Source organism: Cotesia glomerata, linkage group LG1 (assembly GCF_020080835.1).
Source record: "Cotesia glomerata isolate CgM1 linkage group LG1, MPM_Cglom_v2.3, whole genome shotgun sequence".
NCBI lineage: Eukaryota > Metazoa > Arthropoda > Insecta > Hymenoptera > Braconidae > Cotesia > Cotesia glomerata.
In genome coordinates this window covers 29,131,189-29,146,162 of record NC_058158.1, presented here as the reverse complement: position 1 = coordinate 29,146,162, position 14,974 = coordinate 29,131,189, and the positions used below count along the sequence as shown (strand labels likewise).

Sequence of the window (14,974 nt, the reverse complement as noted above, 5' to 3'; positions counted from 1 at the left end):
GACTGTTTTTATACAAACTAATGTTAATTCAACATTCTAATGTGTTAAATAAACACATGAGAATGCGAAATTCTACACACTAGAGTGTAATATTCTACACAAACATTTTTACACTTTACATAATGACGAAAAATTTTTTACTGTGTATATTTTAACTATGATGATTGAAATATATTGAAAATGCATAAAAAGAACGAGTTTAAAAATATGTTTCAAACTAAATAAAATATATAGTCATAAAAATATATAGGTATTGAAAATATTATACAATTAAAAAAAAATTTTTACATATTTTTAATGCATTTCAACTGTAGTTAAAATATATACGAAAATTGGCCAAAAATTAGCTATCAAAAATGTTTGTTTTTCTATAAAATATTTATATATGTTAAAGTTTATATATTTAAAGATTTACATATTATTAATTTACCTATTTCTAATATATCTTTTAAATTTCAATCTACATTATTTTTTATGTAAATATTTTTCATGGAAGATCCTTAAAACTGCAGAAGCAAAGTTTAGGTAGTACTCTGATAATACCCTGAAGTCATTATCTAACTACAAGTTCGTTTAAATAACCGCAAGCGTCGATTCAAATTAATACTTTTCTATTTACACCAAAATTGGTCGATTAACCTCAATTTGCAGAAAAAAATAACAACTTCAAAATTTATCAAGAAACTGGTAAAATAGGAATAAGTATCTAAAATAGATAAAACATTAACCAGAAAAGATTCGAGTCTGGACTTGAGTTCATAAATAGTATCTGCGAGAGTGAATTTAAATAAAGAATCGACAATATTAGATACTAAAAATATCTAAAGGTACTTACAGAATTAAATTAATAAAAAAATATTATTTTATTAAAAAAGCATATATATGCAGCGACTTTATCCAATTTAATTTCAGCAAATTTATTTAAGTATTTTTTCTGAGTCATGTGACAATAAAATAAATAATATTTATAATAAATTATATTCTCAACAACACAGCATTCTAACAAATATATCCTCCAACTTAACCGTAGCCGAAATCCGTCAGAATTTATACAGACATACATAAACACGAATTTCTTAAAGCTAAATTCAGTAGTAAAGTGAGAGTGTAAGTAAGCTTTTCCTCTACAATGTTAGCGTTAAAAGGTGTATTTTCAACACCTGAACCCCTTGAACCTCAGCCAGCAGCACGTAAGCTCTGCTGGATAACCGCGAGAACTAACCGAGAGAATTTATGAATCTATGCATACGTAATAGGACATACGACTTTGTGCATAGAGACCGCACCACACGGATGTTATCATCGGTATAAATGCCGTTTTCTCAAATAGCCCAAGGCCATACCTATCGGATAAGAAGATAAGAAAAACCTATTTCCATACCCACATATAATTCTCCCTCACATTTGTACATATTCTTTCATAAAAATACAATTGTACCCGATATAACAAAATAAAAGTCCGAAAAACTTTACCAAAACAAACAAATAAACAAAAATAATTCAATATAAAACAAAATATAAGCAGCGAAAAGAAAAACAATTTTAATTTATCCAAAGTGTTAATACGAATAAACATAAGAAATCTCGGTAACGGGTCTGGTGTCATTTCAGGCTGGCGTTCATGGGCTTCCATGGGCAGCACACGCTGCACAAAGTTGTCTTCTGGTTCTTCTTCTTCTTCGTCTTGTACTTTGTTGTCGAATAATGCTGTAGTATAAAGTAAAAGGCGTGTGTGTCGCGAATGTACAAAGATGCACACTGAAACAGTGTAATCTACCCAGTGTAGCATAGCACAGAGGCGCCATGTCGTTACTTCCCGTCTTAGTTTTCCCGCTTCCATATTACCTACCGTGTTCTGTCTGTGCACTACATATTATTACTGGCATAGACACACACACATACACACATAAATACATGAATATGTAAAATGAACACAAGAGTGTAGAGTACAAAGGTGGTAGATGGAGGCTGGTAGTTGTATCTCCTCGACTCCTCGTCGCCCACGAGTGTCTTCTGCGTGAGAAGCGTCGACACGCGAATCACGTTGCACACCCAAGACAACTTAGTACCTCAGCAAGAAAACTTACCGGCGTCTTGTGCACTCCCCCGTCAAATATACACAAAGCGTGTACCTACGTTTTACAGCTCAACTATATATATATATATATATATATATATATATATATATATATATATATTTTGTACATGTATGGCGCTCAAAGACGACGTATATACTTGAAAAGTCTGCGCTACATGGGGACGACAGCAAGGAAGCGGTAATGGTTTAAGTTTCGAGGTCGACACCTCGACATCTTCTACTCCTACTCCTACTTCTATTTCTTCATCATCATCTTCTTCTTCTCTTTTACTTTTATTTCTTCTTGTTCTTCTTCTTCTTCTCGGCAACCAGACCACACGATGACTTTTCCAAGCGCCCGCGGTTCGGTCTTCGTTGAAATATTGTAATTAAAATAGTTCTGTTCATACTTTACCTTTACGAGCTCTATAATAATGTCTATATATATTTATTCAGAACGACAAAGAGTTTAAAGAAAATAAAAACAAAAAAGTAGACAAAAGAACAAAGAGATTGAGAGAGACTGGACAGTAAAGTAGTTGGGTACGATCTCGTTGTTAATTTGTCACGAGCAAAACTATATATAAATATCTAAATATATAGATATATAAAAATGTGGATTTTTGAAAGTTGTTTTATTTTATCATCGCACTTTCGCTGGAGCTACCTCATCCGTGATGAATATTCATCCCTTGTCGGTGTATGAGGACGGTTAGAATGACGAGGCGAACCAGTACGAGAGACGAATGGAATGGACCTCAACAACACTCATACACTCATCCACCCATCCACACAGACAGAAACACCCCAGCGCCTGAGTTGGTCTCAACTCTTTTATATCTCGAGTCGCCAATTTAAAATGCGATAATCTTTTATCTTTTGTACGTAAATAGTACGTGTTGCAATGGAATTTTAATTAAATTAATACTCTACAAAATTTAATTAATTTACTGTCGCTTTTTTTTAGTTTTAGTTTACTTCTGAGGGGCGTTTTTCTCCTTTTTTTTTTTGCTGTTATCAAACAGCGCCGTTAACACGTTCAAAATAAATATTTGCCTCGGAAATAATTTAAGTTATTACCAACGGAGATTTTCCTCGAGCCATTCTGACCACTTTACGCGCTCACTGCAGAGCACCGTGGCAATTATGAGCATCTGGTGCGCACACAAAATTCACGTATTTAGCTGTCATCAACGAGTTTTCCAGTAATTTTAAGACCTGATAAGACCGAGTTAAACTTCTCTTTAGCCGAGTTATTTTTTTTTTTTATTAAAAAAATATATTTGTCTGATAAAAAGATATCTCGAGTAGAAAAAAAACTCCGGTATTATTTGCTACAGAGGACTTGTTTGAATACCTCTTATGCATAAGATTAAATTTATGTATATATAAAAACCAATAAATTAATTTATCTTCCGTGGTTTCTCATCTGTGTTAGACTTTACCAATCTAACATACAGCTGCAGACCAATAAATGACTTCACACTGATAAAACATACTCCCACGCAATGCAACTGATGTTCGAAAGATCGATTTAAAGCTTATTATGCGTGATTTACATTACAATACACTTTGTTAAAACAAAATACCATTGATTATTAGTTACTGGTGTGAAGCATCTGAAAATGATAAACAATAACCGATGATTCAGTTAAATACAATCGTGTAATTCCAGACATTGTGCCGTGTACGTTTCTAAAGTTCTCACAGCGTGGAAAATTAATTGGCAAGATTGAGAGCGTGACGCAGGGTTTCGGCAGGCTGATTCTATGGGTATGGTACCCCCCAAAGTGCTACAGTACAATTATATATAACCGCTTGGTAGTGATTCTCCTCGAGAATTAAACTATATACCAGCAAACTGGCGGAAACTTTGGCCCATCGTGCACAACCTTCTCTTATTCTCTCATCCTCAATAGTCCCCTTTATGCATTTCCCTCTTCATTTTCTCGTCCTTGTACCATCACAATACTCAGCAATATAATCCTCAGGGTTCATGTTTCTCATAGCAACTCTGTTGCAGATAACTGTCTGTGTTTCAGATATATCTGCGCAGTACATGTACTTAGCACAATACTAGAACAATAATTTTCCGAACAAATTCAGCTCTAAAAACTTAGCATTCAAAGTCATTCGGATTTGCAAACAAGTTTATAGGACTGTGGACTAACTCCATACTAATACTAATACTAATACCGAGACTTAGACTCAAACAATCTCCGAGAATTTATTGTTCTCTATCTTCTCAGCGAGAGTGTGTGACTCGAAAACTTGAATAACCGAGGCTCGCACGTACAGATTGTTGCAATAGCCCAGCTGGTCGAACATGAAACTCAACAACTGCTGAGTCATTCCTTGTTTACTACATCTAATATTGCAATTTGAGAGATATCATTTATAGCTTTCTCCAATCCGAGATTGCTGTAAAATAAAGTCACGAATAAAAAAGTTGGGACAAGAAAAAAGGGTGGTCAAAAAAAATAACCGAAAGAGTTAAGAGCTGATCGAGGCAACAGTTTCATCTTGACGATGGACGTCTAACATCAAAAGTTACGACGTGGTTTATCCGTTTCGCACGATCGCACCTACTACTCTGAGTTACTAGCTCCTGGTACTGTACTGATGCACCCGCCACCAGATCGGATATATACATTTGAGAAATTTTTTTTATTTTATTTTGGCTAAGCTTTTATATTTTTTTTGCTCAGTATATAGCTTATTCAACTGGCGCTTCTTGCTAGGGAAATTGTTCGTAAGAACGGATCTCTTTTAGAAGCATCTCGTAAATCTTGTTTCTTCTGAGTAAACTAAATTTGCTCTGACACTTGTTCTTCTTTTTCTTATTCTTCATCTACGTATCTTCATCTTTACTTCTTGTTCATCTTATTCCTCCTCGGTACTCTTTATAATCTCCAGGATGAATAACCAAGTTTTATTATTTATGAAATGACAATAAATTTATTTATGGAAATTTTAAAAAGTGTGATTTAGCTCCTGCTTTAAAAGATATACTGTCCACACTTAATCATACAATTTATATAATTATTGTGCTACGAATAATAAATTCAGGGATTTTTCAAATAAAACCGATGTATATTTTATTTTATAGCCGATAATGTTAATTTTATTATTTTATCAAATTTAAATCTATAATTGCTTCTCACGGCCTTGTAACTCATCGCTATTTTGCTACAAAAAAAAATAAAATAAATAATAAATATTGATTAAACTATCGTCGTCATCAATATTTCCATCACGTTTCGTTACTTATAACTTGGTCCTTTTATAGCATGATAAAGTATTGCCGACTATTTTTATGTATTGTTGCCTATTCACTTGAAAATAAAACAAAGAAAAGTAAAAGGCAACAATAAAAAATCGAATGAGCCGAGCAAAGAAAAAAAAAACAGAAACTTGTGATGTAATGTTGATGGAAAAACGCACAATCGCTAAGCCGCTTACTCTTTGGAAGGAAGAGAAGTGTAAAGCTGAAGCACTTAAAAGGCAATTCCAGTTTTACGATCATATCGTACTTCATTGAACGTCCATTATTTTCTAGTGGGATTAAATTTGCAATGATGTTTACTAAAAATCAACTGTTCTCGTTAACGCTGAATAAATACTAAGATCACATTAAATTTAATTTGTTACACTAAAGGTCATTTTTACACTGTAAAATATTGAGAATGAATTTGAAGTGAATATGAATTTTAGTTTAAAAAACACCCAAATAAAAAATTATCGAGTAAAAAATTTGTTTAAAGTTTATATTTGAGTTTAATCAAAAGTTAAAATTCACTGACATATGGTAATTTTTAGGATTTCTTGAAAAATGAATTATTATAGAGAGAATTCATCACAAAATACTGTTTGTAGAAATTGAAAAAAAAATTAATGCAATTTTGAAAAAATATCATAATTTATTCGTTATATCAAACTAAAGAAAAATACATATTTTGTCATTTTAAAACGAATAAAAATTTATCAATTTTAATTTAATAAAAAAAAAAATCAATTAATTTCACGGAGTTTTTTTTTATTAATAATGTGAATAAAATCAATCCCCAAATTTTTTACAGTATATTATCCATTACATTATAATAATAATAAAATAAAGTACACTGTGTAATTTCATTTGTTTTATTAATGTTTAATAAAAAAAAACTAAAAGCATATTTACAGAATGTAAAAAATTTAACAGCAGCCTACAACTAATTACAAATGGTTATTCTAATATATAAATACAAATATATATCTATATCTAGTGTATTCGTGTAGCATGAAGTCTAGAATTTCGAGTAAAAGAAAGCCTACATTATGTATGCAAGTACCGGGTGCATAGTCCAGAAAGAAATTGCCGTTACGCCGTCTGCATCTTGGGGTCTGCCCTAGTGGTAAAGAGTATGCTCTGCTGAGAGTGAGCCAATCTCACTCTCATAAGCTGAGAAATATATATTTTTAACGATCGATAGAAAATTTAAAAGAGCTACTTTAGCATCTTCTTGGTAGATATACTGATATAGTTCTCAGTAATGGAGAGAAAGAAAGTAACGAGCCACTTATGCGAGCTAAGAAAAATATCTGAAATGATGTGGGCAAAAGTATACATACATACATACATTGATGCATACGTAAAATCTTTTATTCATGTATGCATTAAAAAAATTTTGACGAGCTCAAAAGCATCAGGAGAAGAACTTTAGACAAGAATGTATGATTTTCAGCAGATATATATAGCATTATACTCTTCAATCATTCAATCCTTATCGACAAAATGCCACTGACGCTCATCGACAATGCACTTTCTCGATGTCCCTAGTAATCTCTCTGTCGACATCATCAACGTCGGCTATATTCACCAAAGCCACGTTGGCTCGAGCTTTTTATAAGCTCCTGTACTCTAGCTCTGCAGAAATAAAAACTCAATGCTATTAGTCCGCCCAATTCACATTTAGAGAACTCTATGTGTCAAATTTCTATAAAAAAAGCAGTATAACCTTACAATAGACAATATTGCTAAATATTCAGTAACATATTTCAAAATAATTCAGTCTAGGTTATAAAAAATGGCTTTTCGCGAACTAAAAATACGGTAACAATGAAGAGAGAAAAGAGTTAAAAAATTCACATAAAAAACAATGTATGCAAACATATGTCCAGCGGCTCTATAAAAAACAGTGTGTGCTTTATAACAACTGTATCCGTATCCAGAAAGCTCCATAGTATAGTATCGAAAAAAAAAAAATAAAAATATTTAGTGTCCTCGTAAATCACAATAGACATTGTCAAAATAATATAACGTTCCCGCAATATTACCGCGTAGATGAAAAGGCAGGTTTGACATAATTTGTCACACACCATATATTACCAATCGTGTCCAGTAATAGACTCCTTTCATCATGGGCTCTATAAGCGCCGGGGTTAGTTATTACACGTAGCGCGTTACGTCGGCCGAGACAATTTGAGCGCGTGGCCTTAGCCAGCCAGCTAACTACCAGCAGTAGTGATGGTAGAGAAGCAGCATCACCAGCAATTCGGCTAGTAAGTTATCGACTCGTAGATTATCACCAGTACGTGCTCGAAATACCGTTAGCACACGGACCAAGAGACATTGAAGGTAGGAGAGGACTAAACTGAGAAGAGACAAGAGTAGTGAGTGCATACTGGACCTATTACTAATACTATGTATGCACTTCTCCAAACTCAATCCCTCCTTCTCATTCTCGCTCGCTCACTTGCCCGCTTATTGTCTATGTATTGTTACGTTCATTTCTACGGCAACGGCAGGTTATACTGTTTAGTATAGTATAGTATAGTATAGTAAAGGGAACCTCTTCGTCCGGACATTAACTCCCACGAGAGGGCGAAACTCTCTCGCGTTAATGCCGTCGCCATCGGTGCATATAACTGGCACGTGGATACTGCAGTCGCTTAGGCATGCAGCACAGCTCTAACTCGACTAGCATTATCGTCTAGTTTATGGGATACACGTATACATATCCAGACATTCTCCAAACTATCGCTCAAAGTATCTACAGCTCATCCATTCCTGAGATTATTCACCCCCGCCAGTATCGACAATATAATATTTGTTGATGCGATATCCATGGCTCCTCGTATATCAAATAAATGTGTACGAATAGTTAAGAACCCCCGTACTCAGTATCATACACCAACCAAGTGAAGCATTTCTTTAGGTTTTTTATCTTCTATTACTATTCTTACTTTATTTTCTTCATCTCTGAATGCAACTCGTACAGTCGCAGTTGTATAGTCGTACAACCTCAGTATTATTTACGACGTCGTTAAATTCTCATCTCGAGGCCGATATTTATCGGAAAATTGAGCTGACGCGAGAAATGGAAGCAGACGCGATCGACTCGGTTTCATATATAGATTACCGTCTGTGTTGCACTATACACTGTACACTGACGCTTGCATATGTACCTCATACACATGTATGTATCCTGAGTATACCTGAGCATGTTTTTCGATGTATCGAGAGGCCTCAATTACAGTGGCAACCACACTGGGACGACGTTGTTCGCAGCGCGACAAGTATAGCGCGTCCTCGACCATAAATTACCATCACACATCACACAGCGGCAGTCAACCAACCATACCAGTGATCCAAGTATCTGTGTTTTAGCAGGAAAATTCTCAGTGGAGATGTATGTGCGTGAACATATATATGTAACACATACAGTTAGAGTAACGTGATGAAAATCGAACAATTCAGTAGAGGAATATAACATAAACTAAACGTGTTGAATTCGCAGCACGAAATGAACGTTACGCTGAGCATTGGGTCTCAACGCAAAATGTCTGGCGATCGTGACTGGTGATGACACACGCTAATGTGGACCAGATGTTGTTATGGAAACATGCTATATCCTCATTTAAAAAAGCGTATACTCGATCAATTGCATCAATAAATAACGATAATAAAATTAATATCATATCGATACGATCTATATATTATAATAATTTATGTTTTGCGTTATGTGTCCCGCATCGAAATTTAATGAACCACGCTTGATATGATAATACTTATGGTGGTTGAAATATTTTTATGCCTGTTTTGTATCGCATTTTATACATATATACATCTATATGTACACGTATATACTGTACCTTTCGGGCAAATATATATCATCAAAATAAATTTATTGGTTAATCGTGCTACTCTCACTAAATATAACAGCCGAGCGAACGGGAAAATCATTCGGATAGAAATTGATAATTTTCGTACCTTTATCGCGTGAGTTAAATAATTCATTTTCGAATTCGACTATTCTGATTTGTCGCAAATTATTATCGTATCTAGTCGGTACATTGTGCAATTTACATACCTAATAATTTTATTTATTATAATCTTATGCTGATAAATAAAGAGACCTTTTTTCGGTCTCTCCAACCACGGAATTTATGAAATTTATTCACGTTAAATTGCACTATAAGATATTAGCACTAAAAGAGGATTTGGCATTTATTTTACGATTCTTCAATATACATTTTTGTTATCCTGGAAATTTATTTGGAAATTTTTGTACTATAAAGATATCCTGTATACAAGTTTTTTCTTTTAAAAGAGAATATTGTTTTATTGCACTAAAATTCAATTTACGAATAATTACTTTCTTATTTAATAAAGAGTAACTCATTACTTGTTCATCATTTTTTAAAAAATGCTTGGTATTCAAGCGCATTTTTTCGCGAAAAATGAAAGCGAATAAAAAAGCTATTATTATTTTCCTATACTAAAAGCAACAACTATGCAATAAAATTAATCACTGTAATTTAATTTATTATCACTGAAAAAATTCGAATTTCAAATTGACATTCTTGGAGTTTCAATACATAAAAATATTATGTTTAATTTTATGAGAGAAGGAAATCTTCTTTCCTTAAAAAAAAATGTTTCTTTTCACAAAAATTATTCTAGTCTTTTTTTATAAATGTTCTTGGCTCAAGTAATATTTTTTTTGTGTAAAAAAGATCGAGTTATTTGAGTTAAATTGAAAGTAATTTTTCTAGAAAACTTTTCAAATTTTTTAATTTTTATCTAATTAACTGGAGTAAAAATTCGACTAATTAATATAATACCATATAAAATTCAAATAATGATAGTCAATGTAATCTGGTATAAGAACAATAGTCAGATTAAAATAGTGTAAATAATTGAAGCTCACGGTGTAAATGATACCGTGTGAGTAGATGTATATTCGAGCGAATGCAAAACAGTGGGGGAGGGGAATAGGAAAATTTAGTCGCGAGTATTAACTCCCGAAGGAGATATATAGAAGTGTGGCATTGGCATTAGAGATGGTGGGTTAAAATCCGCGGGTTTTCACACACGGATAGACGGTACACTCGATTGCACCACTACTAGTTAACTTATCTAAATGTCTCCATACAACTGAAGATATAGTAACACGGTAGACCGAGAACTATATACAGATATACCAAAGGAGGATAAAATAAAAGCGGTTGTGTGCTCGTAGGATAGGGGGAATAGGAAAGCGAGAATCCGAGTGTGCATGGCGCGTTAACTTTATCGAAACTCGTTTTAACAAACTGTAACGAGTAATACAGAGTGGTGTGAGTCGCATACTTGCCTTTTCCAGGACACTGGACAAAGTACAATTGGAACGAAAATTAGGATATGCGTTAATTTGTAGTTAAATTACTAAACCCACAAACGGATTTACGTTTCAAATTGCAATGTAAGACCGCAGAGTCTGCTTCTGAATTTTTATACAACTTTATTTATCTTATTGCTCTTTTTATAAACTTTAATTATTACGAGGATTATGACATCGTTATTTTAATTTATTTTTTAGTTTAAATTTATCATATAAATCTGCTTTAATGTGTTACCGCTAAAATTCAATGGCTACACCATGTGCTGCCTCGTTCATTTTAATTATTATTATTATCATCTTTTTTTTTCCACCACTATAATTTTTATTTTTATAATTATCATTATTAACGTGCGGTAACTAATGATATTAAAAATATTGACCTCCTTCTCATTACTTAACATCGATGAAAAAAAAGAAAAAACGAATTTGATACTTTGCCGGAGGAGTTTTTCATGCGTTAAGTAAAGTATTATAATGCATATGAAGTATAATATATGATGAAGCAAGCAGCCCTCTAACATCACTTATGCATGCACAGAGAATCCCCTGTGGTTGATTCGAAACGCCGTCAACTCAGCGATGTACTGTCTGATATGGTTGTTTTACTTGTGTCGGCATATTAAAGTGTGAATATAATCCACACACACATCCATCGCACACATAATACAACATTCGAAGTAAAGTCTCTCCTAGTGTATGTAGTTGTATTTTTTGCCACTTCTTACTAGCACGTGGCTGCATGGATACGAGCTGAGAGCAAGAAGAAAAGGACAAGACGAGAAAATAAAAAATTTTAAAGGAAAAAGAGAGTACTGCATCGGTCACTCCTCTCGTGCTACTGACAGAAGCCCTTAAAAACCCGTAACCCCTTGCATTATTTATGCGTCAGCTTTTATAAGGGCGGAAGAGAAGGCCCACCAAATGTTGTTGTATGGTATAAGCCAAGTACACTACACAGTAAAGGAGGGCTTATATGTTCGAGTGCAAGAAAACATATTATTATTATTATTATTATTATTATATATTTTTTTATTATTATTTTCATACGATGCAAGAGAAGGAGTAGTGTGTTTCGCATCCGCTCGTGTGCCCACACGCGGAAATACTACTTTCGGAACTTGGGAGAAAACTTCTGACGGAAAACCACCGGGCACGGAAAAGCGGAAATTTATGGATTTTGTTTGGAGTCCTTGCTTGCACACTGCACTGATTTACGAGAAGTAAGCCAACTCGTCGTTTATATTCTACAAAGATATTGAGTGCCTTGCAAGTCAAGACTTTTGCAAATATTGGATGGATGCTGCTGTAATACAAAACTTTATATGTACTACTTTTATATTGGTATGCTACATACATTGTTGTATTAATACACGTATGTATAAAGAAAAACATATGCATTTAAAGCCGTGTAATTTCACATTTTTTATACTGCCCTCGTAACAGCATTTAATTGAAATTTTAAATTCTGTTACTCAGAGTTTAGTTATTTTTGTTTTTTATATGACATAAAAATTTATTCAAGTTAAGATTTATTGTTGTTCTTTATTAAAGTTCTTTGAATTCCGTACTATTTTATGAAAAATAAAAAATTTTAAGTGTTATAACAGCGTAATTTGATATCATTAAGGCAATTATCAATAACAACCATCTTTTGGTCGGAAAATATATTTACATATTATGGGTAGTTTGCTGGAATCTTAATAATTGTAATTATACTGAGAAAACCGACTGAAATAATTAAATGGAATTTAATTAATTAAATTGTACATTATTTTATATATATATATATATATATATATATATATATATATATATATATATATATATATATATATAGTTATCGTTTGTAGCAATGTAAATTTGTAACGTACTTTGATAACTAATGATACATAACAACTTGAGGGATATCATAAAGCAAAAGGAAGTTGTTGCCATCTCAAGTGTCCTTCGAGAAATGGAGATGCTGAACTTTCCAGAAAGTTCCCTGCGGAAAAGCCATATTTAAACAAATTTGCCTTAAGTGGCTTTTAATTGCGGTTATATCGTATTGTACATCTTAAACGTAAATTTTAAGAATATTAATTAACTAGCTGTTACCCACCCGCTTCGCTGGGCGCTTTATAGAATTGCATTTTTAGATCTAGACGAAATTTAATTAGAGTATTGTTTTGATTTGCATAGATTCCAAATGAGTATTGAAAGTTTAGTTAAAGTCATTGCAAGTCTCATAAGTAAAGTTGAAATCTGTCTAGCTTCAATTGCGAAGAATTTTTTTGTTATTTAAAATTTTCTCAGTGACATCAATATTTTATAGAAAATAAATTTAACATATTTTTTACGAATTCTATTTAAATAAGTAGCCAAATTTATTTTTCACATACCCAGTGTTTGGAAAATGCATTCATTTTAATCAGATACATTCCCGCGATCCTGCAATAAGAACAATTTATAAGTTATGTAATCACCAAAAATAACATGTATATAAAATTCTTAATCTGTTGACCGTATTACTACATGTAATGTTAAGTTTTGGAAACCTAGCAATTACTTTTTTCCCGCTGCTAAAGAGACGTTTGCTGTAAGGAAATTTTTATTAAATGTTATTAAATCTCAATAGATATGGTTGAAATTTCATGTTTCAAAAAGTTCTAGTTTATAAACAACAACATTTTCAGTAGATTTCATAGATATCTAACTATTTTATTTCATGAAACTAATTAATTTTTAGATAATGATCATAACCAAACATACGATCAGCATATAAACATAAATTTTCGACACTTAGTTCACCAAAAATAATTAGCTTTTTTTTCTTAAACTTTTTTTAAATGACGTTAAATCAATCAAATATCAAGGTTATGTAATAAAAACAAAAAAAAAATCGTATTAAAAACAAATGAATAAAAAATGAGAGTCTTTTGTTTTTCTTAGCAGGAAAAAATGTATGTAAAAGTAAATCGTAAAAAAAAATGAGAAATGGTTGATAAAATCCAAAAAATAAGTAGCCCATAACCATCTACGGAAAATTCTGCGTCGAATGGTAGCAGTCCCATCCCGATAGCTTCAGTAGTTTCGACGTCAACTTTAGTCATAGAAACCCTATTTCGCTTATATATATTACACCCACGCATCTGCCCACGCATTCACCCACGCGTTGGTAGATGGAACTAAATTATCAAAAAAAAACGTAATACCCTTCATGCCGATAAAAAAAAACAAATAAATTGAAGAAAAATGCTCGTCTTTTGTTTTTGTCGGCGGAAAAAAAAACGGCGGAAAAAATGTTTATCAAAGTTAAATAGAAATAAAATGGTGAAGGAATGATGGAATTCAAAAAATAAGTAGCCTATAACCATCTACAATTCATTCCGCGTCGAATGGTCCTAGTCCCATGTCAATACGTTCAGTAGTTTTTGCGTGATTGACGGTCTACGAAACCCACTTTCATTATATACGTATAGATAATGGAATAATTATATTATATAGTGTTAATAATGAAATTTTCCATACGGTGACAGTACTAAGTGCGACATTGGACTACTCTAAAACAATTCAAATGAATAATCGGATTATAATTCCGTGTTGACGATCGCGAAACTCAAACTTTATTTAGAACAGAACAATACACAGAGATTTTATTTTATTATTTTTTTTTTTTTCATAAGACTCTTAGTCATAATACCCGGTCTTGAAATTTGAAATATCGAAATTATTCACTTTAATAATCTGATACATTTAGTGGAAGCATTTTCAGCTGATTATAAAGAAGTAAAATATGTAAAATGAATAATGTTATTAGTGAGCTTTTAAATGAATAAATGTAAAATATTATGGAGAAATATATAATTTCAGTAAAAAACTACTACAGAATTGATTATCAATAATTTAATGGAAAAATATGAAGGAGGAAACTTATAGAACCAAAAAACTATTTAAAGCTTAACATGGCAGTTGACTATCGCCAACAAATATATCAAGTTATGAAAGGGCACAAATTCACGTCAAGACCTTTCTAATAATAACAAATTTAATTGTAAAAATTTTTTTCTAAATAAAAATATGCCCGTCATAAAAGTTTTATTACTCTCTTAATTATTCAAAAGATAAATTGACTATCGCCGAAAAAAATATCAAACTGTAAAAAGATTAACAATCAGGTTACAACTTTTTTTATGTTGTCAAATTTTACGATAGATTTTACAAAAAAGATGTGATCGTCACAAAATTTTTCCATTTTCTTAATTATATGAAC

General features: G+C 32.3%; 1 protein-coding gene across 1 annotated transcript in view; it reads left to right on the top strand.

Annotated features, from left to right (window-relative positions):
* Positions 1-14,974, top strand: part of LOC123274955 (bifunctional heparan sulfate N-deacetylase/N-sulfotransferase) — a 161,033-nt gene that overhangs the window by 84,970 nt on the left and 61,089 nt on the right. The window lies entirely within an intron of this gene.